This window comes from Pseudophryne corroboree, unplaced genomic scaffold (genome assembly GCF_028390025.1).
Source record: "Pseudophryne corroboree isolate aPseCor3 unplaced genomic scaffold, aPseCor3.hap2 scaffold_1713, whole genome shotgun sequence".
Lineage (NCBI taxonomy): Eukaryota > Metazoa > Chordata > Amphibia > Anura > Myobatrachidae > Pseudophryne > Pseudophryne corroboree.
Genome location: NW_026968349.1, coordinates 53,713 through 76,222, shown reverse-complemented (window position 1 = coordinate 76,222; position 22,510 = coordinate 53,713). Strand labels below are relative to the sequence as shown.

General features: G+C 47.2%; 6 non-coding genes and 1 pseudogene across 6 annotated transcripts; all 7 read left to right on the top strand.

Moving 5' to 3' along the window:
- Window positions 1-6,121: 6,121 nt before the first annotated feature.
- LOC135002065 (U1 spliceosomal RNA) lies at window positions 6,122-6,285 on the top strand. Its single transcript, XR_010203352.1, has one exon. It is a non-coding gene; the product is annotated as a U1 spliceosomal RNA (small nuclear RNA).
- Window positions 6,286-6,437: 152 nt separating this feature from the next.
- LOC135002070 (U1 spliceosomal RNA) lies at window positions 6,438-6,572 on the top strand (annotated as a pseudogene).
- A 702-nt stretch (window positions 6,573-7,274) lies between these two features.
- LOC135002082 (U1 spliceosomal RNA) lies at window positions 7,275-7,438 on the top strand. Its single transcript, XR_010203368.1, has one exon. It is a non-coding gene; the product is annotated as a U1 spliceosomal RNA (small nuclear RNA).
- Window positions 7,439-16,492: 9,054 nt separating this feature from the next.
- On the top strand, window positions 16,493-16,655 carry LOC135002068 (U1 spliceosomal RNA). Its single transcript, XR_010203355.1, has one exon. It is a non-coding gene; the product is annotated as a U1 spliceosomal RNA (small nuclear RNA).
- Window positions 16,656-17,326: 671 nt separating this feature from the next.
- On the top strand, window positions 17,327-17,490 carry LOC135002063 (U1 spliceosomal RNA). The gene has a single exon (XR_010203350.1). It is a non-coding gene; the product is annotated as a U1 spliceosomal RNA (small nuclear RNA).
- Window positions 17,491-17,642: 152 nt separating this feature from the next.
- On the top strand, window positions 17,643-17,805 carry LOC135002071 (U1 spliceosomal RNA). The gene has a single exon (XR_010203357.1). It is a non-coding gene; the product is annotated as a U1 spliceosomal RNA (small nuclear RNA).
- A 671-nt stretch (window positions 17,806-18,476) lies between these two features.
- On the top strand, window positions 18,477-18,640 carry LOC135002062 (U1 spliceosomal RNA). Its single transcript, XR_010203349.1, has one exon. It is a non-coding gene; the product is annotated as a U1 spliceosomal RNA (small nuclear RNA).
- The last annotated feature ends 3,870 nt before the right edge of the window (window positions 18,641-22,510 follow it).

The window sequence follows — 22,510 nt, the reverse complement described above, 5'->3', positions numbered from 1 at the left end:
TGAGCACAACAATGCAGCACAAGACAATGAGCAGTGATACTGAGCACTGATGAGGATACTACTGAGAACTGACACTGAGCAGGAGAGACACACTACTAGTATTACTGAGCAGCAATAAGTATCCACTGATACTGAGCACTGATATTGAGATTTCCACTGAGAGAACATAGCCACGTCCTCTCCGCTCTCTCTTCAATGCACGAGTAAAAATGGCGGCAACGCGCAGCTCTTTATATGGAATCCGAATCTCGCGAGAATCCGACAGCGGGATGATGACATTTTCCCTTGTTCAGGTTTTCCGAGTCAGGCGGGAACAACCGAGCCTGCCTCGTACCAGTGTAAACCACGTGGAGTTCGTGGGGAATTCGGTTCTCGGAGAACCGAACCCGCTCCTCTCTACCTTATACCCATCAATTTTTTTTATTTTCAATCTAAGCCCCTGCAGTTTTCTGTAAGCATCTGCTTTGCTATGATGATCAACAAGTCACAAGGGCAAACACTCAGGGCTTGAGGCGTAGATCTTAGGACCAGCTGCTACAAGCATGGCAGAGGTGTCACTATCACTGGTGACACCCAGAGAGGTGGCGAGGGAGATTGTAATGCAGTGCGCGCAGATAAGCAGCGCAATGGTAAAAAGGAGGCATGGTTTCATAGGTAGGGGCGTGGCCTGGTGGCCTGAATCTACATTTTGTTGCTCCGGGTGTCCCGGGGGTTGGGGGCTGCACCGGGGACTAGTGTGTGAGCGGTGCTGGCTCCTGCACAGTGACATGGCATGGCCACTAGAGATGTGCACCGGAAATTTTTCGGGTTTTGTGTTTTGGTTTTGGGTTCGGTTCCGCGGCCGTGTTTTGGGTTCGAACGCGTTTTGGCTAAACCTCACCGAATTTTTTTTGTCGGATTCGGGTGTGTTTTGGATTCGGGTGTTTTTTTCAAAAAACCCTAAAAAACAGCTTAAATCATAGAATTTGGGAGTCATTTTGATCCCAAAGTATTATTAACCTCAATAACCATAATTTCCACTCATTTTCAGTCTATTCTTAACACCTCACACCTCACAATATTATTTTTAGTCCTAAAATTTGCACCGAGGTCGCTGGATGACTAAGCTCAGTGACCCAAGTGGCCGACACAAACACCTGGCCCATCTAGGAGTGGCACTGCAGTGTCACGCATGATGGCCCTTCCAAAAAACACTCCCCAAACAGCACATGACGCAAAGAAAAAAAGAGGCGCAATGAGGTAGCTGTGTGACTAAGCTCAGCGACCCAAGTGGCCGACACAAACACCTGGCCCATCTAGGAGTGGCACTGCAGTGTCACGCAGGATGGCCCTTCCAAAAAACACTCCCCAAACAGCACATGACGCAAAGAAAAAAAGAGGCGCAATGAGGTAGCTGTGTGACTAAGCTCAGCGACCCAAGTGGACGACACAAACACCTGGCCCATCTAGGAGTGTCACTGCAGTGTCACGCAGGATGGCCCTTCCAAAAAACACTCCCCAAACAGCACATGACGCAAAGAAAAAAAGAGGCGCAATGAGGTAGCTGTGTGACTAAGCTCAGCGACCCAAGTGGCCGACACAAACACCTGGCCCATCTAGGAGTGGCACTGCAGTGTCACGCAGGATGGCCCTTCCAAAAAACACTCCCCAAACAGCACATGACGCAAAGAAAAATAAAAGAAAAAAGAGGTGCAAGGTGGAATTGCCTTGGGCCCTCCCACCCACCCTTATGTTGTATAAACAGGACATGCACACTTTAACCAACCCATCATTTCAGTGACAGGGTCTGCCACACGACTGTGACTGAAATGACGGGTTGGTTTGGACCCCCACCAAAAAAGAAGCAATTAATCTCTCCTTGCACAAACTGGCTCTATAGAGGCAAGATGTCCACCTCATCATCCTCCGATTCATCACCGTGTACATCCCCCTCCTTACAGATTATCAATTCGTCCCCACTGGAATCCACCATCTCAGCTCCCTGTATACTTTGTGGAGGCAATTGCTGCTGGTCAATGTCTCCACGGAGAAATTGATTATAATTCATTTTAATGAACATCATCTTCTCCACATTTTCTGGAAGTAACCTCGTACGCCGATTGCTGACAAGGTGAGCGGCGGCACTAAACACTCTTTCGGAGTACACACTTGTGGGAGGGCAACTTAGGTAGAATAAAGCCAGTTTGTGCAAGGGCCTCCAAATTGCCTCTTTTTCCTGCCAGTATACGTACGGACTGTCTGACGTGCCTACTTGGATGCGGTCACTCATATAATCCTCCACCATTCTTTCAATGGTGAGAGAATCATATGCAGTGACAGTAGACGACATGTCCGTAATCGTTGGCAGGTCCTTCAGTCCGGACCAGATGTCAGCATCAGCAGTCGCTCCAGACTGCCCTGCATCACCGCCAGCGGGTGGGCTCGGAATTCTGAGCCTTTTCCTCGCACCCCCAATTGCGGGAGAATGTGAAGGAGGAGCTGTTGACCGATCAAGTTCCGCTTGACTTGATAATTTTCTCACCAGCAGGTCTTTGAACCCCTGCAGACTTGTGTCTGCCGGAAAGAGAGATACAACGTAGGTTTTAAATCTAGGATCGAGCACGGTGGCCAAAATGTAGTGCTCTGATTTCAACAGATTGACCACCCGTGAATCCTGGTTAAGCGAATGAAGGGCTCCATCCACAAGTCCCACATGCCTAGCGGAATCGCTCTGTCTTAGCTCCTCCTTCAATGTCTCCAGCTTCTTCTGCAAAAGCCTGATGACGGGAATGACCTGACTCAGGCTGGCAGTGTCTGAACTGACTTCACGTGTGGCAAGTTCAAAAGGTTGCAGAACCTTGCACAACGTTGAAATCATTCTCCACTGCGCTTGAGACAGGTGCATTCCACCTCCTATATCGTGGTCAGATGTATAGGCTTGAATGGCCTTTTGCTGCTCCTCCATCCTCTGAAGCATATAGAGGGTTGAATTCCACCTCGTTACCACTTCTTGCTTCAGATGATGGCAGGGCAGGTTCAGGCGTTTTTGGTGTTGCTCCAGTCTTCTGTACGTGGTGCCTGTACGCCGAAAGTGTCCCGCAATTCTTGTGGCCACCGACAGCATCTCTTGCACGCCCCTGTCGTTTTTTAAATAATTCTGCACCACCAAATTCAAGGTATGTGCAAAACATGGGACGTGCTGGAATTTGCCCAGATATAATGCACGCACAATATTGCTGGCGTTGTCCGATGCCACAAATCCACAGGAGAGTCCAATTGGGGTAAGCCATTCTGTGATGATCTTCCTTAGTTGCCGTAAGAGGTTTTCAGCTGTGTGCGTATTCTGGAAAGCGGTGATACAAAGCGTAGCCTGCCTAGGAAAGAGTTGGCGTTTGCGAGATGCTGCTACTGGTGCCGCCGCTGCTGTTCTTGCGGCGGGAGTCAATACATCTACCCAGTGGGCTGTCACAGTCATATAGTCCTGAGTCTGCCCTGCTCCACTTGTCCACATGTCCGTGGTTAAGTGGACATTGGGTACAACTGCATTTTTTAGGACACTGGTGAGTCTTTTTCTGAGGTCTGTGTACATTTTCGGTATCGCCTGCCTAGAGAAATGGAACCTAGATGGTATTTGGTACCGGGGACACAGTACCTCAATCAAGTCTATAGTTGGCTCTGAAGTAATGATGGATACCGGAACCACGTTTCTCACTGCCCAGGATGCCAAGGCCTCAGTTATCCGCTTTGCAGCAGGATGACTGCTGTGATATTTCATCTTCCTTGCAAAAGACTGTTGGACAGTCAATTGCTTGGTGGAAGTAGTAAAAGTGGTCTTACGACTTCCCCTCTGGGATGACCATCGACTCCCAGCAGCAACAACAGCAGCGCCAGCAGCAGTAGGCGTTACACTCAAGGATGCATCGGAGGAATCCCAGGCAGGAGAGAACTCGTCAGAATTGTCAGTGACATGGCCTGCAGGACTATTGGCATTCCTGGGGAAGGAGGAAATTGACACTGAGGGAGTTGGTGGGGTGGTTTGCGTGAGCTTGGTTACAAGAGGAAGGGATTTACTGGTCAGTGGACTGCTTCCGCTGTCGCCCAAAGTTTTTGAACTTGTCACTGACTTATGATGAATGCGCTGCAGGTGACGTATAAGGGAGGATGTTCCGAGGTGGTTAACGTCCTTACCCCTACTTATTACAGCTTGACAAAGGCAACACACGGCTTGACACCTGTTGTCCGCATTTCTGTTGAAATACTTCCACACCGAAGAGCTGATTTTTTTGGTATTTTCACCAGGCATGTCAATGGCCATATTCCTCCCACGGACAACAGGTGTCTCGCCGGGTGCCTGACTTAAACAAACCACCTCACCATCAGAATCCTCCTTGTCAATTTCCTCCCCAGCGCCAGCAACACCCATATCCTCCTCATCCTGGTGTACTTCAACACTGACATCTTCAATCTGACTATCAGGAACTGGACTGCGGGTGCTCCTTCCAGCACTTGCAGGGGGCGTGCAAATGGTGGAAGGTGCATGCTCTTCACGTCCAGTGTTGGGAAGGTCAGGCATCGCAACCGACACAATTGGACTCTCCTTGTGGATTTGTGATTTTGAAGAACGCACAGTTCTTTGCTGTGCTTTTGCCAGCTTAAGTCTTTTCATTTTTCTAGCAAGAGGCTGAGTGCTTCCATCCTCATGTGAAGCTGAACCACTAGCCATGAACATAGGCCAGGGCCTCAGCCGTTCCTTGCCACTCCGTGTGGTAAATGGCATATTGGCAAGTTTACGCTTCTCCTCTGACGATTTTTATTTAGATTTTTGAGTCCTTTTTTTACTGATCTTTTGTGTTTTGGATTTTACATGCTCTGTACTATGACATTGGGCATCGGCCTTGGCAGACGACGTTGATGGAATTTCATCGTCTCGGCCATGACTAGTGGCAGCAGCTTCAGCACGAGGTGGAAGTGGATCTTGATCTTTCCCTATTTTTGGAACCTCAACATTTTTGTTCTCCATATTTTAATAGGCACAACTAAAAGGCACCTCAGGTAAACAATGGAGATGGATGGATACTAGTATACTTATGGATGACGAGTGACTGACGACACAGAGGTAGCTACAGCCGTGGACTACCGTACTGCGTCTGCTAGTATAGAGATGATAATTAATGATATAAAAAAAAAATATATATAACTACTGTAGGTATATATAATATAATGACGGACCTGGTGGACACTGTCAGCAGACTGCTAAACTACTAGTATGAAGAAGATAGAAAAAAACTTCCACCACAGGTAGGTAGGTATACAATTATGGACGAGCACTGACGACACAGAGATAGCCACAGCCGTGGACTACCGTACTGCGTCTGCTAGTATAGAGATGATAATTAATGATATAAAAAAAAAATATATATAACTACTGTTGGTATATATAATATAATGACGGACCTGGTGTAATTCAGATCTCTTTGTCTCAGGTCTCTCTCCAGCCTAGTTTGCTGTCTGTTTCCACTTCTCTTTTCTTGAGCCGCTGCCTTCTATGCCCTTGTGCACTCTCCTGACTTCTCCTGTATGCTTACTTTGTGCCTTCCAACGCACAATGCAAACTACAGGTAGTGCTGCAGGGCCCACACCCTTTTACCTTGCCTTACAGAGCAGCTCTGGAGCTGTTACAGTGCCCAGCTGCAGCAAGAAATCAGCTTGAATGCTTCAGGTGCTGGGGCATAGCCAACAAGAGCCCCACACCGACGGAGGGTGGAGGTGTTTAATGCAAACTAGGGGTCAGCCAAGCGCCGCAAAAGGCCGCCATGCCCTGCATGCCCCTTTTCTCTTTTCATATGCAGACGAGGGTTGAAGCCAACTTTGACCCACTGCTTGGATGACATCACCATATGCAAATCCATCTGCGGCAGGCCTTCCCCCAGGAATGCTTGCACTAGTTGTTGCATTTGGTTTGTTGTTTGGGGGTGCTTCAGTATTAGGCAGCCTTCTGCCCTCCCATGTTCATCTGAAAATATGTGTTCTCCCTGCAGTTGTTGTCCCCAGATGAGAGTTCCCTTGTGCTGCCTCAGTTGAATCTCCTTTACTTGACAGAGATGTGCCTGAGCAGCGGCCCTCCCCAGCCCTATCCCAAATCATACTTATTTTGCATAGGAGATAACATGGTCATGAAGATTGTTCTCCCAGGGTTAGGTTCATTCATTGCATTCTGGGTATGCTGACCTCTGTGATTTCCCCAAATGTGGGAAACTCAACTGCATTATTTGTGGTAGTGGGGGACTGTGTTTGTGCTTTCCTCTGGTCAGCTCTGGTAAAAGTCAGATTTCTTTGTCTCAGATCTTCCTCTAGCCTTGTTCTTCTTTCAAGAGTTCCCTTGTGCTGCCTCAGTTGGATCTCCTTCACTTGACAGGGGGGTGCCCGAGCAGCGACCCTCCCCAGCTCTAGCCCAACTCCTACTTACCTGCCAGGTTAGATACTATGATCATGAAGTTGCTTCTCCCAGGGCAAGGCTCACCCATTGCACTCTGGGTGTGCTGCCCCTGCGATTTCCCCAAATGTGGGAAACTTGACTGCATAATTTGTGTTTCCCCTAGTCGGCTCTCATATAATTCAGATCTCTTTGTCTCAGGTCTCTCTCCAGCCTAGTTTGCTGTCTGTTTCCACTTCTTTTTTCTTGAGCCCCTCCCTTCTACACCCTTGTGCACTATCCTGACTTCTCCTCCTGTCTGCTTACTTTGTGCCTTCCGATGCACAATGCAAACTACAGGTAGTGCTGCAGGGCCCACACCCTTTTACTTGCCTTACAGAGCAGCTCTGGAGCTGTTACAGTGCCAAGCTGCTGAAAGAAATCAGCTTGAATGCTTCAGGGGCTGGGGCATGGCCAACATGAGCCCCACACCGAAGGAGGGTGGGGGTGTTTAATGCGAACTAAGGGTCATCCAAGCGCCGCAAAAGGCCGCCCTGCCCTGCATACCCCTTTTCTCTTTTCATATGCAGATGAGGGTTCCAGCCAACTTTGGCCCACTGCTTGGATGACATCACTGTATGCAAATCCGTCTTCTGCAGACCTTCCCCCAGGAATGCTTGAACTAGTTGTTGCATTTGGTTTGTTGTTTGGGGGTGCTTCAGTATTAGGCAGCCTTCTGCCCTCCCATGTTCATCTGAAAATATGTGTTCTCCCGGCAGTTGTTGTCCCCAGATGAGAGTTCCTTTGTGCTGCCTCAGTTGAATCTCCTTTACTTGACAGAGATGTGCCTGAGCAGCGGCCCTCCCCAGCCCTTTCCCAAATCATACTTATTTTGCATAGGAGATACCATGGTCATAAAGATTGTTCTCCCAGGGTGAGGTTCATTCATTGCATTCTGGGTATGCTGACCCCTGTGATTTCCCCAAATGTGGGAAACTCAACTGCATTATTTGTGGTAGTGGGGGACTGTGTTTGTGTTTTCCTCTGGTCAGCTCTGGTAAAAGTCAGATTTCTTTGTCTCAGATCTTCCTCTAGCCTTGTTCTTCTTTCGAGAGTTCCATTGTGCTGCCTCAGTTTGATCTCCTTCACTTGACAGGGGGGTACTGAAAGGAAAATCAGCCTCTTCTTGTACCCCTCGATTTGGTGGCCACTGACGTCAGTGAGAGCAATCCTTAACGTTACAGATAATACACGACACCATGTAGTTAAGAATCACTCTGCGTTTATTGTTCATAACAATGGTATATAAGGCATCATTGTCTAGGGAGGGATTGGAATGTCCAGGGAGGGGTAGGCAAAAGTAAATACTTTATTGGTTTAACTTTACTGCATAGGAGGGGTAAAACAGGCTACATGGGGGGATGTAGGATACAGCCTAGTACTTCATCTAGGGGTGGTGATTTCACACAGTTCCCAACAAACTATGGGTGGAGCTATATTCATTTTATGCAATGCAAGCTAAATCCAAGGCAAAAGAAAAAGAAACAATATTTACACAATGCACAATGACAGAGTATATTTAACCCTTCAATCCCCTCTTAGAATCATGATTGTTATACGACATGATTCTTCTGTAGAGCCCCCTTTTTGTTTCTCCAATTTTTTAGATATTGAACATAATCATCGGGGCCTTTGCTATCAGAGGAGGTGATGGGGCTAGTGGTAACATCATAATACATCAAGACTGTGTCAATACCTTTAGATGTGAGTTTCTTTCCACAGGGAATCACACAATAAACTATGAGACCTATAAAGATTAAAGTTATTATTATGAATATACTTATTTGCACAAGAGCCTGTTTCCAATTTTCAATCCACCCAAAATATTGGCTCCATGGGTTATCAACACCCGAATTTTTCTTAAGTTCTATGGATAAGGTTTCTAATTTGTTTATGGCTAAAGTAACCTTACCATTAGGACCAGTGTTGTCAGGAATATATGTACAACAGCCTTCCACCTTACTAATGTAAACACATGTACCGCCTTTTTCTGCTAGAATCATGTCAAGAGCCATTCTATTTTGGAAGGTCATTTGGGAAGTGGCTTCTAGCTGTTCAGCTATACCTTTAAGAGCATCTTTGGTATCATTAACAAATCTTTGTTGGTTATAATATATATAATTAATCCAGGCTACGTTTTTATTTATAGTTATTATAGGAAACAATGACTCAAAACCCGCAGCCACCTCATCTCTAGCTTTGAACTCATTTGGAACACCTCTTGGGACCCCTATAGCATCAATGTATACGTGTGGGTCAAAGCTACCTCCTGGGAGTGCTCTTTTCTTTCGATTAGCAGGTGTATTAGAGGGAGGAGTGGGGTCATCGGTGATCATTAGGAGTGGCATTATGACTTTGGCTAGGGCACACTCACCATACCATGGTGTGTCTAATTTAGTTCTAAGCTTCATATCCCCACATATATAATAAATGTCACCTAGTGATCTAGTTTGGTTAACTAAAACAGTTGTTCTTTTATTTGCACAGTACCCTGGTGGGAAGGTTTTTAAATTTCTACCTGTGGTAGTGTTAGATGTATAACAGGTATAGTTTCCAGGATATATGGTTATGGTGCTTCCTGGGTTGGGATTTTTTGACAATATGGGATATTCCCTTTTCCACATTTCGCACTGACTGTCATTTGTTTTGGTGTCATTAAAAAGGCTGAAAAAACAATGTTCCTGTTCTAGGGGTATATTAAGGGGCACTGTACCTAGGTGGGGCCTAGATTTGCCACAGACATAGCAGTTACTTTTATTATGTTTGCTAGCACTATACTTCATCCATTCTAACCAGAAATTGATGTCAGAGAAACCAGTTTCAATAGCTAGGGTGTCTTTAAAGGTGGGATTGTTAACGGCCATCATATCCTTGAAGGTGGTTATATGAGGTTTCAAGAGGTTGGGGCGTGGTTTAGGGGGCTTGAGCTGGGCATACTTTTCATTGTTAAACATATCCTGTAACAAGAATGGTGTAAGGGATGGGTTTAAAAAAAAGGATTCACCTAGGACATAGGTGCCTGCATCAGTAGACTGGGGATGTTTTATGCTTAATATGAATTTACTATCACATCTGTTTTGTCTATGAAGGGTAAGACGGGTAAGCAGGGACTCACCATATTTGTCTTTTCTTGAGAGAGCCTCTTTGGGCTGGTATCCATAACTATGGCCAGAATTCCATCCCACTGATCCCCAATACGCACATTTATTTCCCCAATATTTACTAGTAACACAAATATAGGCTTCAGTGGGGGTATTACGTGTACCATACTGATCACACTGCCAGGCATAATGTTTGTTAAGACAGGGAGCAATGGTACAGAAATCTATTTTATAGGCGGCAACCTCAGTATTGGAGGAGTTATACCAAAATGTGTAGGTGCCGGATTTTTGTGTAATGTCTACTTCAGCTGTAGCTTGGCAAGTGAGGACCATTAGGATTATCAACATAGTCCCCAGGATAGAGGTAGGGGACAGGTTCCTCATCCTCCTCTGTTCTTCTGTCTTCGCTAGGTGGGAGGTCAGGGCTGTCTGCCCCCGTTCGTACCTCGCTGGAATCACTTGCTTCCCTCTCTAGGTCTGGTCTAGGAACCTTTTTCACTCGGGATGCATGGATCCAGGTGGGGCTTTCCTCTGTCAGGACTGCTGTTCTGGTTACTGCTACGACCTCTGTCTCTGGACCGTAGGTGAAGTCTCCTGGGTTCTTGTTCCTGGGGAGCACCTTCACCACGACTCTGTCTCCGACTTTAAAGGGGTGTGTAGGTTCCTGTGGATTCAAAGGATTTTTACAAACAACCTCATGTTCAATTTCATTCAGTTTTGTTATCAGGGACCTGACATACTCTTCTCTGATGAGTTCTAGATCTCCCTCCTGTATTACTAATGGTTTCTTAGCCCAAGGTGTAGGGAAGGGCCTACCCATTAATATTTCAAAGGGGGAGTAACCCAAAGTCTTTTGTGGTGTCATTCTAATTTCTGCCAAGATAATGGGAAGGACTTGCTTCCATTTGTGGAAGGTGCCTCCTGTGGCCTTCCTAAGCTTGTCTTTGAGGGTCCTATTCATGCGTTCTACGACCCCTGAACTCTGCGGGTGATACGGGATGTGGAACTTCCATTCCACCTGCAGGGCCTTTACCAAGGCCTGTGTAATTTTTGCTGTAAAGGCGGAGCCTTTATCACTATTGATTTGCAATGGGCACCCCCATCTGGGGATGATTTCCTGAGTTAGGATCCTAGCAACTGTCTTTGCATCCTCAGATTTGGTGGGGAATACCTCTGGCCATCGAGAGAACATGTCTACAATGACCAGGGCATACTCCTGTTTACCAGTACCTGGGATATGGGTGAAGTCAATTTGCAGGTGTGTAAAGGGTGTGGTGGGGTATTCAAGATGCTGATGTTTTGCCTTGTCAGGGTTGTTGGGGTTGTTTCGCAGGCAAGTGATGCATCTACTGACATACTGATCTACTAATGACTTGGCATCCGTGACATAGAAATCATTACGTAAGAGTAAGGTAGTTGTTGCCTTACTGTGGTGTCCTATGCCATGGTAGTGGGCAATAAACAAGGGTGCACTGGACTGGGGTATACAAGGTTTCCCCTCTTTGCAGATTAATCCTGTTTTAGGATTCTTCTGCAAAACTGGGTAAGTCCAGTCAGCTAGGTCGGCATTGGAGGCTGAGGCCTGCAACTGGGTGATCAGGTAGTGGTTGTCGAGAGCTGGGGGGGTCATGATGGTCATGTGGGCCTGAGTGATGGGCTGTGAGGCTGCATGTTTGGCAGCAGAGTCAGCAAGGGCATTTCCAAGGGAGACTGCATCCTTCCCCCCGGTGTGTGCCCTGCAATGGAGGATTGCAATGTCAGAGGGTAAGGTTATGGCATGCAGAAGGTCAGAGATGAGTTGGGCATGTGATATGCCTTTTCCATCAGCTCCAAGGAAACCACGGCGTCGCCAAATGACCCCATGGTCATGCACGACGCCGTACCCGTATTTGGAGTCAGTGTAGATGGTGACTGGTTTATTCCGGTAAAGGTGACAAGCCCTTGTGAGAGCAATGAGCTCTGCAGCCTGTGCTGACTGGTAAGGAATAGGCTGCGCTTCCAGAATAATGTCAGGGAGAGTGACAATAGCATAACCCGCTTGGTACGTGGTGTCATTGGGTCTGCTACAGGAACCATCTACAAAAATGACATCCGCGTCGGGGACAGGGACAGGGGACATGTCCAGTCTGGGGGATGTTTCTGACTCAATGGAGGCCGAGCAGTCATGGGGTTCAGGAGGGTGGTCTTCAGGACCTTTGAGCCCCAGTAGAGCGTTGAGAATGGGTGCAGGACCTGAAGAGTTGGTGGCATACTTAATGGTGAGTGAGGGGTTGTACAAAAGGAGAACCTCATATCCACTGAGGCGCTGAGCTGACATGTGTTGTGTGTGTAACCCTTTTAAAATGGTTAGAACATCATGAGTGGTGTGAAGTATTGTTGTGTGGCCTAGGGTGAGTGTGGTGGCCATTTCAGTTACCATTGCACAGGCTGCAAGTGCCCTGAGGCAAGCAGGCATACCTTGCACAGTGACAGGCATTACTTTGGAAAAAAATGCCACTGGGCGCAACTTTCCTCCATGAAACTGTGTGAGCACCCCCGCCATGGTTTTACAGTTGTCCCTTGCAAACAAATGAAAAGGTAGTACATAGTTGGGGAGGCCAAGTGCCGGACTTTTCATTAACATACACTTTAAGCTTTCATATGCAGTTAACATTTCTTGTGACCATTGTACAATATTAGGTTTGTCTTTCAGTGTGGCTTGTCTCAAAATGTTATCATAATAGGAACAATCAGATATCCACTGTCTGCAGTAATTTACCATACCCAGAAAAGACAGCAGTTCTTTCTGGGTAGTTGGGGTGACCAGGCCCAATACAGACTGAATGCGCTGTGGACTGACCTTCCTTTCCCCCTGAGTGAGCACAAAACCTAAGTAATCCACATGCTTCTTACACCATTGCATTTTTGTTTTGGACACCTTGTGTCCACATTCACAGAGCCAGTTTAACAGTGATATACCATCCTCCCGGCAGGCCTCCTCAGTTTGACTACAGAGCAGCAGATCATCTGCATACTGTAGCAGGACTGAACCATGGTGAGGTTGCCAGGGCCCCAATGTGGCCTGGAGTACAATGCTATACACAACAGGTGCGTCAATGAAGCCCTGGGGTAAACGACACCAGGTGAGTTGCTTGCCCTCAAAAGAAAATGCAAAAAGTAACTGTGTCTGTGCATCCACTGGAATGCTAAAAAATGCATTTTTTAAATCAATTACCGAAAAAAATGCAGCATCTGCAGGGATAGCTGAAATGAGTGAGTTAATGTCAGGTACAATGGGTGCTATAGGCACAATGAGTTGGTTAATTGCCCTAAGGTCTTGTACAAACCTTACACTGCCATCTGACTTAGCAACTGGGTTGACTGGTGTGCAGTAAGGTGAAATTACGTGTCTGAGAATGCCTTGTTGGAGAAACTGTTGTATCATTGGTCTAAGACCTTCAACCTTCTCTTGTGACAAGGGGTATTGTTTTTGATAGACAGGTTGTGTGTCAGGTTTCAGGGTTGCTCTATATGGTGTACAAGGAATGAGGCCAGTGTCATAGGGACCCTCCGACCATAGAGCAGGGTTTACTTTGTCAAAATCAGGTGTAATGTCTGTTGCTTCCCACACCGGTAGGTGTGGGGACTCAACCTCCAGGCCACTGCCAGTGGGTGAAGGGAGAATGGAGATTTCGAGTTTGCTAAGAAGATCCCTTCCCAGAAGATTAATTGGACATTCAGGTATTACAGTGAAATTGTGTTTACCCATATATGTGCCTCCCGTGGTTCTGACACTAAGGGCATCTGTCAGGTAAGCATCTGTGGGTATCCCATTGATTCCCATTGAAGGAGCAGTCTTTTCCAAGTGACCGTCGTACAGGTCGACACACAAAACACTAGTAGTTGCCCCGCTATCTACCAGGAAAGGGATTGCTCTCTTTCCTATAATCAAGGTTAGTGGGTCCTTCCAGTGTCTGGTGAGCTGGGCAAAGGCTGGGATACCCTCCTCCGGGCCCCGTCAGTGGGAGGGGTCCTGCCAGTCAACTCGGAATCGGACATGATCCTGAAAGGGGTTGTTGTGTGACTGTCGGGGATGATCCCGGGAGGGAGCCGGAGCTTGGGGCTGTCGGTGGTTTTGTGGGGGACAAGGGCAATCCCTTGCCCAGTGATCGTCCCTTCCACAGTTGAAGCAGGAGGTTTGTTTCCTGCTGGCAGAGTCAGGGGGGTGGGGTGGCCTGGCTTGCGGGTTTTGATATCGGGCTGGATTACGGGGTGGGCCAGTGGAGTGCTGCTGGCGTCTATCTCCCCGACCTCTCTGATTTTGGTAATTATGAGTTGGGGCATTCTGCAAGGGTTTTTTAACATCAAAGCATCCTGCAGCTTCCTTTTCATATAAGTGCTTTTCAAATTCCTTAATATTATCAGAGGTCCAGGAAGAAACACCTTGCTTAACAGGGACCATAACAGATGGCAACAAGTTATTTACAAAGGTAGAAATTAGTAAATGGTCTGTATCTACAAGAGTAAGACCTGCATCTTCAGACCAACACTTTTTAAACCTCTTCCAAAACTCAGTGACAGTTTCAGTGGGCTTTTGTTTACATGCTACGGCAATAGGAAGAGAAGCCCGGGTTTTAAAAATCTCTTTCATATGGGTCTCAATTTCCTTCCACATCTCCGTTACACCGTCCCCAGTATTGAGAGGGTAGCGAACGGCATCGTTAAGGATGGTAGGAGTGTTTATGGTGGGAATCTTTTTCCAATCCCACCCGTTGTAATGGTCTATAACCCCATCTATGATCAGCTTCATATCTTCTTGAGTATAGCTGCGTCCTGTGCAAGCCTTTTTCAAGTAAGCTATGCAGCCGTCAGGTGCAACAGTGGGTTTGGGACAGTTCTTAACAATTCTGTCTAAATCCTCTATTTCAATGGGTTTCTTTAACAACTGATCCCCTACTGTCATGAAGGGCAGGTGGGTGGCGACACCGAGGAAACCAGTGCCGGATCGCGTTGTGGAGGGGGTGAGAGGGTTGTCAGTAGCAATAGTTAAGTCAGCGTTGCGGCGGGAGGCGGTTTGTCTGTTAGGAGTAGGGGCACTAGGGGCGGGGGTGGTTACGTCTATGTGGAGGGTACTGTCAGGGGGGGCTATTTCTCCTTCAGAGCCTCCTGAGCCTCCTTCCCCTCCTCCTCCTCCCCCTCCTCCTTGCATTGGCATTCGTGACAAAGCAATTGCAGCTAAAATATCTGTGTCTTTTAAGGAGGGATTTAGGGGAGTGTAAGGCGGGGGAGAAGAATTTTTCAGAAACTTGTTGCTTCTAAATTCCTCAGCTTTATGCAGTCTGGAAGTTACAGATTTTATTCTACGCTGTTTCTGCTTGATATTCTTGTCATACCAATGAGGTGCTATCGTGAGCCATTGCTCTCCTCCAGCACGCATATATGTCATGTCCCATTGTGGGTCATGATCATACCATGGCCAGGCTTCCTTGTCTTCCAGACAAAGACCTTTGACCATGTCCATATAAAAGGGATAATTAATACCGTCACGGGGGAATGGACTGGGGCTGCCAACTTTCTCTGTCCATCCTGCTAAGTTATCCACCCAAGGGTTAACTAAATAATAATCTGTGGTGGAGTTACGGGCAACATATTCCTTACATGTCTCCCCTGGTAAAGGTGGAGGATAAATGACTGTTTTACTCTGACCCCCTCCCATAGTAAAGAATACAATCTACACCAGCTTTCTACGCAATTTCCACAACAACTTACAACAACTGTCTATGCAATATCACAACAAAAATGCAGTTTAAAAAAAACCTTCTATACAATTTCACAACAAAAAGACTTTCTATGCAATTTCACAACAAAAAAAAATGCAATTTACAAAAACTTTCTATGCATGCATTAGTTAACACCAGTTAATTAGTCATTGACAATATCACAATATTATCTGTATAATAAGAACATGAAATCTTTTGACGGGTACGCTTACCTTCGTACAAGATGTCAGAAAAAATACAGCGTTTTAAACAGGAAGCAAGAAAAGTGTTTTGAGTAAAGATATCTGGCAGACGAAAACTTACCAGCCGTCTGGACCAAACATAAGAACTTATCACACTACAAACATACAAGAATATATAGGCGATCAAATCGGGGTATTTTCTACGTTACGTATAGACCCCAGGTCTATTTTTTTTTTTTTTTTAAGTATCCCAGATACTAACGTCTTTGGAGAATTGCGCTTTTCTCAGACGTATCTTTAAGTCCCAGACATTAAAGATTATATGGTATCCCTGATACCTGTTTTATGCCTTACATAAAACTACGTAATATTAAGTCCCGGACTTAAATATTACCTTGTCACGTGTTCCCGGAACACGGAGCGAGTTCAAATTCAGTGTTTGAACGCAATCCCTTACGGAAAAGACAGACAATGAATTCTCTATCTTACCGGTTCGGGGGCGATCAACTGAATCCAGGACTGAGCCCCCACTTTGAAAGGAAAATCAGCCTCTTCTTGTACCCCTCGATTTGGTGGCCACTGACGTCAGTGAGAGCAATCCTTAACGTTACAGATAATACACGACACCATGTAGTTAAGAATCACTCTGCGTTTATTGTTCATAACAATGGTATATAAGGCATCATTGTCTAGGGAGGGATTGGAATGTCCAGGGAGGGGTAGGCAAAAGTAAATACTTTATTGGTTTAACTTTACTGCATAGGAGGGGTAAAACAGGCTACATGGGGGGATGTAGGATACAGCCTAGTACTTCATCTAGGGGTGGTGATTTCACACAGTTCCCAACAAACTATGGGTGGAGCTATATTCATTTTATGCAATGCAAGCTAAATCCAAGGCAAAAGAAAAAGAAACAATATTTACACAATGCACAATGACAGAGTATATTTAACCCTTCAGGTACCCAAGCAGCGACCCTCCCCAGCTCTAGCCCAACTCCTACATACCTGCCAGGTGAGATACTATGATCATGAAGGTGCTTCTCCCAGGGCAAGGCTCACCCATTGCACTCTGGGTGTGCTGCTCCTGCGATTTCCCCAAATGTGGGAAACTTGACTGCATAATTTGTGTTTCCCCTGGTCGGCTCTCGTATAATTCAGATCTCTTTGTCTCAGGTCTCTCTCCAGCCTAGTTTGCTGTCTGTTTCCACTTCTCTTTTCTTGAGCCGCTGCCTTCTATGCCCTTGTGCACTCTCCTGACTTCTCCTGTCTGCTTACTTTGTGCCTTCCAACGCACAATGCATACTACAGGTAGTGCTGCAGGGCCCACACCCTTTTACTTGCCTTTCAGAGCAGCTCTGGAGCTGTTACAGTGCCCAGCTGCTGCAAGAAATCAGCTTGAATGCTTCAGGGGCTGGGGCATAGCCAACATGAGCCCCACACCGACGGAGGGTGGAGGTGTTTAATGCGAACTAAGGGTCATCCAAGCGCCGCAAAAGGCCGCCATGCCCTGCATACCCCTTTTCTCTTTTCATATGCAGATGAGGGTTCCAGCCAACTTTGGCCCACTGCTTGGATGACATCACCGTATGCAAATCCGTCTTCTGCAGACCTTTTCCCAGGAATGCTTGTACTAGTTGTTGCATTTGGTTTGTTGTTTGGGGGTGCTTCAGTATTAGGCAGCCTTCTGCTCTCCCATGTTCATCTGAAAATATGTGTTCTCCCTGCAGTTGTTGTCCCCAGATGAGAGTTCCCTTGTGCTGCCTCAGTTGAATCTCCTTTACTTGACAGAGATGTGCCTGAGCAGCGGCCCTCCCCAGCCCTATCCCAAATCATACTTATTTTGCATAGGAGATACCATTGTCATGAAGATTGTTCTCCCAGGGTGAGGTTCATTCATTGCATTCTGGGTATGCTGACCCCTGTGATTTCCCCAAATGTGGGAAACTCGACTGCATTATTTGTGGTAGTGGGGGACTGTGTTTGTGCTTTCCTCTGGTCAGCTCTGGTAAAAGTCAGATTTCTTTGTCTCAGATCTTCCTCTAGCCTTGTTCTTTTTTCGAGAGTTTCCTTGTGCTGCCTCAGTTGGAGCTCCTTCACTTGACAGGGGGGTGCCCGAACAGCGACCCTCCCCAGCTCTAGCCCAACTCCTACTTACCTGCCAGGTGAGATACTATGATCAGGAAGGTGCTTCTCCCAGGGCAAGGCTCACCCAATGCACTCTGGGTGTGCTGCTCCTACGATTTCCCCAAATGTGGGACACTTGATTACATAATTTGTGTTTCCTCTGGTCGGCTCTCGTATAATTCAGATCTCTTTGTCTCAGGTCTCTCTCCAGCCTAGTTTGCTGTCTGTTTCCACTTCTCTTTTCTTGAGCCGCTCCCTTCTATGCCCTTGTGCACTATCCTGACTTCTCCCGTCTGCTTACTTTGTGCCTTCCAAAGCACAATGCAAACTACAGGTAGTGCTGCAGGGCCCACACCCTTTTACTTGCTTTACAGAGCAGCTCTGGAGCTGTTACAGTGCCCAGCTGCTGCAAGAAATCAGCTTGAATGCTTCAGGGGCTGGGGCATAGCCAACATGAGCCCCACACCGAAGGAAGGTGGAGGTGTTTAATGCGAACTAGGGGTCATCCAAGCGCCGCAAAAGGCCGCCATGCCCTGCACACCCCATTTTTATTTTCATATGCAGACGAGGGTTGAAGCCAACTTTGACCCACTGCTTGGATGACATCACCATATGCAAATCCATCTGCTGCAGGCCTTCCCCCAGGAATGCTTGCACTAGTAGTTGCATTTGGTTTGTTGTTTGGGGGTGCTTCAGTATTAGGCAGCCTTCTGCCCTCCCATGTTCATCTGAAAATATGTGTTCTCCCTGCAGTTGTTGTCCCCAGATGAGAGTTCCCTTGTGTTGCCTCAGTTGAATCTCCTTTACTTGACAGAGATGTGCCTGAGCAGCGGCCCTCCCCAGCCCTATCCCAAATCATACTTATTTTGCATAGGAGATACCATGGTCATGAAGATTGTTCTCCCAGGGTGAGGTTCATTCATTGCACTCTGGGTATGCTGACCCCTGTGATTTCCCCAAATGTGGGAAACTCGACTGCATTATTTGTGGTAGTGGGGGACTGTGTTTGTGCTTTCCTCTGGTCAGCTCTGGTAAAAGTCAGATTTCTTTGTCTCAGATCTTCCTCTAGCCTTGTTCTTCTTTCGAGAGTTCCCTTGTGCTGCCTCAGTTGGATCTCCTTCACTTGACAGGGGGTGCCCGAGCAGCAATCCTCCACAGCTCTAGCCCAACTCCTACTTACTTGCCAGGTGAGATACTATGATCTTCACTGTTAGGGCAATCAGGATGTGGAATTCCCTGCCAGGGAAGGTGGTAATGGCGGACTCTGTAATTGGATTTAAAAAAGGAATGGATACATTTCTGAATGAAAAAGCTATCCAAGGTTATAATACTTAAAATATCAACATGGTTATTCCGGGGGTAACATGAGTTATAGTAGTTAACTAGTCATAAAACATTATTCAGCAAGTATGTAGAATCATCACAACTTAAAACAGGTTGAACACGATGGGCAATTTGCCTCTATTCAACCTCAAAAACTATGTTACTATATGTTACTATATTACTATGTTACTGTAGTATACAGAACACCACAATGTAATGAGCAGTGATAGTGAGCACTGATGAGGATACTAGAACTGACACTGAGCAGCAAGATGCAGCACTGGACTATTAGTAATGTACTGTAGTATGCTGAGCACCACAATGCAGCACAAGACAATGAGCAGTGATACTGAGCACTGATGAGGATACTACTGAGAACTGACACTGAGCAGGAGAGACACACTACTAGTATTACTGAGCAGCAATAAGTAACCACTGATACTGAGCACTGATATTGAGATTTCCACTGAGAGAACATAGCCACGTCCTCTCCGCTCTCTCTTCAATGCACGAGTAAAAATGGCGGCAACGCGCAGCTCTTTATATGGAATCCGAATCTCGCGAGAATCCGACAGCGGGATGATGACATTTTCCCTTGTTCAGGTTTTCCGAGTCAGGCGGGAACAACCGAGCCTGCCTCGGACCAGTGTAAACCACGTGGAGTTCGTCGGGAATTCGGTTCTCGGAGAACCGAACCCGCTCCTCTCTACCTTATACCCATCAATTTTTTTATTTTCAATCTAAGCCCCTGCAGTTTTCTGTAAGCATCTGCTTCGCTATGATGATCAACAAGTCACAAGGGCAAACACTCAGGGCTTGAGGCGTAGATCTTAGGACCAGCTGCTACAAGCATGGCAGAGGTGTCACTATCACTGGTGACACCCAGAGAGGTGGCGAGGGAGATTGTAATGCAGTGCGCGCAGATAAGCAGTGCAATGGTAAAAAGGAGGCATGGTTTCATAGGTAGGGACGTGGCCTGGTGGCCTGAATCTACATTTTGTTGCTCCGGGTGTCCCGGGGGTTGGGGGCTGCACCCGGGGACTAGTGTGTGTGCGGTGCTGGCTCCTGCACAGTGACAGTGCATGGCCACCGAGCATGACGCCTCCATTCTTGACCATGCTGTAATTGCAGTCGCACTGCAGTTCAGCGTGATCATATAAAATGGTGTAGCCTCCTGCTGGTGCAGACTGTATGTGCGCGCAGGAAGCCGCCACCATTTTTGTGATCACAGCGGCTGAATGTGATGTCATACAGCCGCTGTGACCACGCCCCCTGTGTCTCCTCCGTTGCAGACCCCATTTTGAAGCCTTGCCCCCGCACCGCTCCATCCCTGACTTGGAAATGGAGTGTTGCTGACCCCCCTCTCCCCCCCCCCCCCGCCCCGATTGACAGGCAGAGGCGATCGCATTCTCTGCGGGGTGCCGCAGAAAATGTAGGCACATGCGTATGCTCTTAGCAATTTTTGCAGTTGGATCGCTTATTGTGATTGCAATCCAACCTGAATCAGGCCCTATTACCTATCACAATGCGCTGCGGGCAGTACAAAATTGGGTTAATATAGGAGTAAAACTCCCAGACCTGTGCTCCTTAACTGTACCTGGTGGCTAGTGGAGCGGCTGCCCAGTAATCAGTGTCCACGCCAGTGCGCACACGGTCCACCCCCTACGGCCACGCTCCCCTTCATCAGCGGCCTCGTGATCCGGAAGGGCGGTGTGTGTGTGACTGACCTTAGGAAGAAACTGGAGCCTCCGCTGCAGTGACCCAGCAACCAGGGCACGGGAGTATACAGCGCCGCTGGGAGTGATGAAGCTGCAGTAAAGATGTCTATTAGACCTAGCCTGCTGCAGCCCTTGTAGATTCTCATAAAACAAGTTCTTCTTTTCTTGTCAAAATTAATAGCTAAGAATAGGCTGCTTGAGGCAGGCCCCTGTTAAGAGGCCTGCTACTGAAGGCACCAACTACAAACTGAGCTCCCTGTTCATGGAAGCGGGGTTAAAGAGGAGAATGCACTGAGCATCTTGGGAACAGTCAAAAGCTTTGAGCCGGTTGGTGCCTCAGATCAAGATCCTACTCTACACCCCAATGTGAATCCTTGTGGAGTCCAGTGTACCCCACAGAAGAAATTAATGTGTCACACCCATTGGCAGCAACCTTAGAATAGCTGCTGACGGGCACAATTGAGAAAGGAAGGGGGGGGGGGGACATTTGAATCCAGCACATAGATGCAATTCAAATATGTAATTTGTACCTTCCTATTTTAAAATATAATGGATGAACATCACCCTGTGAGAACAATCTTCATGATCAAGAGATCTCATATGCAAAATAAGTATGAGTTGGGATAGGGCTGGGGAGGGTGGCTGCTCGGGCAGCCCCTCCCCCGTCAAGTTAAGGAGATTCAACTGAGGACGCACAAGGGAACTCTCGTCTGGGGACAACAACTGCAGGGAGACCACATCTGTTCAGATGAACATGGGAGGGTGGAAGGCTGCCTAATATTGAAGCACCATCAAATATCAAACCATATGCAACAACTAGTACAAGCATTCCAGGGGGAAGGTCTGCAGAAGACGGATTTGCATACGGTGATGTCATCCAAGCAGTGGACCAAAGTTGGCTGGAACCCTCATCTGCATATGAAAAGAGAAAAGGGGCATGCAGGGCATGGCGGCCTTTTGCGGTGCTTGGATGACCCCTAGTTCGCATTAAACACCCCCACCCTCCTTTGGTGTGGGGCTCATGTTGGCCATGCCCCATCCCCTGAAGCATTCAAGCTGATTTCTTGCAGCAGCTGGGCACTGTAACAGCTCCAGAGCTGTTCTGTAAGGCAAGTAAAAGGGTGTGGGCCCTGCAGCACCACCTGTAGTTCGCATTGTGCGTTGGAAGGCACAAAGTAAGCAGACGGGAGGAGAAGTCAGGATAGTGCGCAAGGGCATCCTTTTCTCTTAGTCCGTAGAGGATGCTGGGGTCACATTAAGAACCATGGGGTATAGACGGGATCCGCAAGAGACATGGGCACTTTAAGACTTTCAAAGGGTGTGAACTGGCTCCTCCCTCTATGCCCCTCCTCCAGACTCCAGTTATAGGAACTGAGCCCAGGGAGACGGACATTTCGAGGAAAGGATTTATTGTTAAACTAAGGTGAGCATCTTACCAGCTCACACCTTAAGCATGCCGCAGAATGTGGCATTCAACAGAACACAAGCCAACGGCATGAACAATTGCAGCAAAAAGCTGACCAGAACCATAACACAACATGTGTATAACCACAAGTAATAACTGCAGACACAGTATGGACTGGGACGGGTGCCCAGCATCCTCTACGGACTAAGAGAAAAGGATTTACCGGTAGGTATTAAAATCCTATTTTCTCATACGACCTAGAGGATGCTGGGGTCACATTAAGAACCATGGGGTTATACCAAAGCTCTTGAACGGGTGGGAGAGTGCGTACGACTCTGCAGCACCGAATGACCCAACTTGAGGTTATCATCAGCCAAGGTATCAAACTTGTAAAACTTAGCAAAAGTGTTTACTAAATAGCTGCTCGGCAAAATTGCAATGCCGA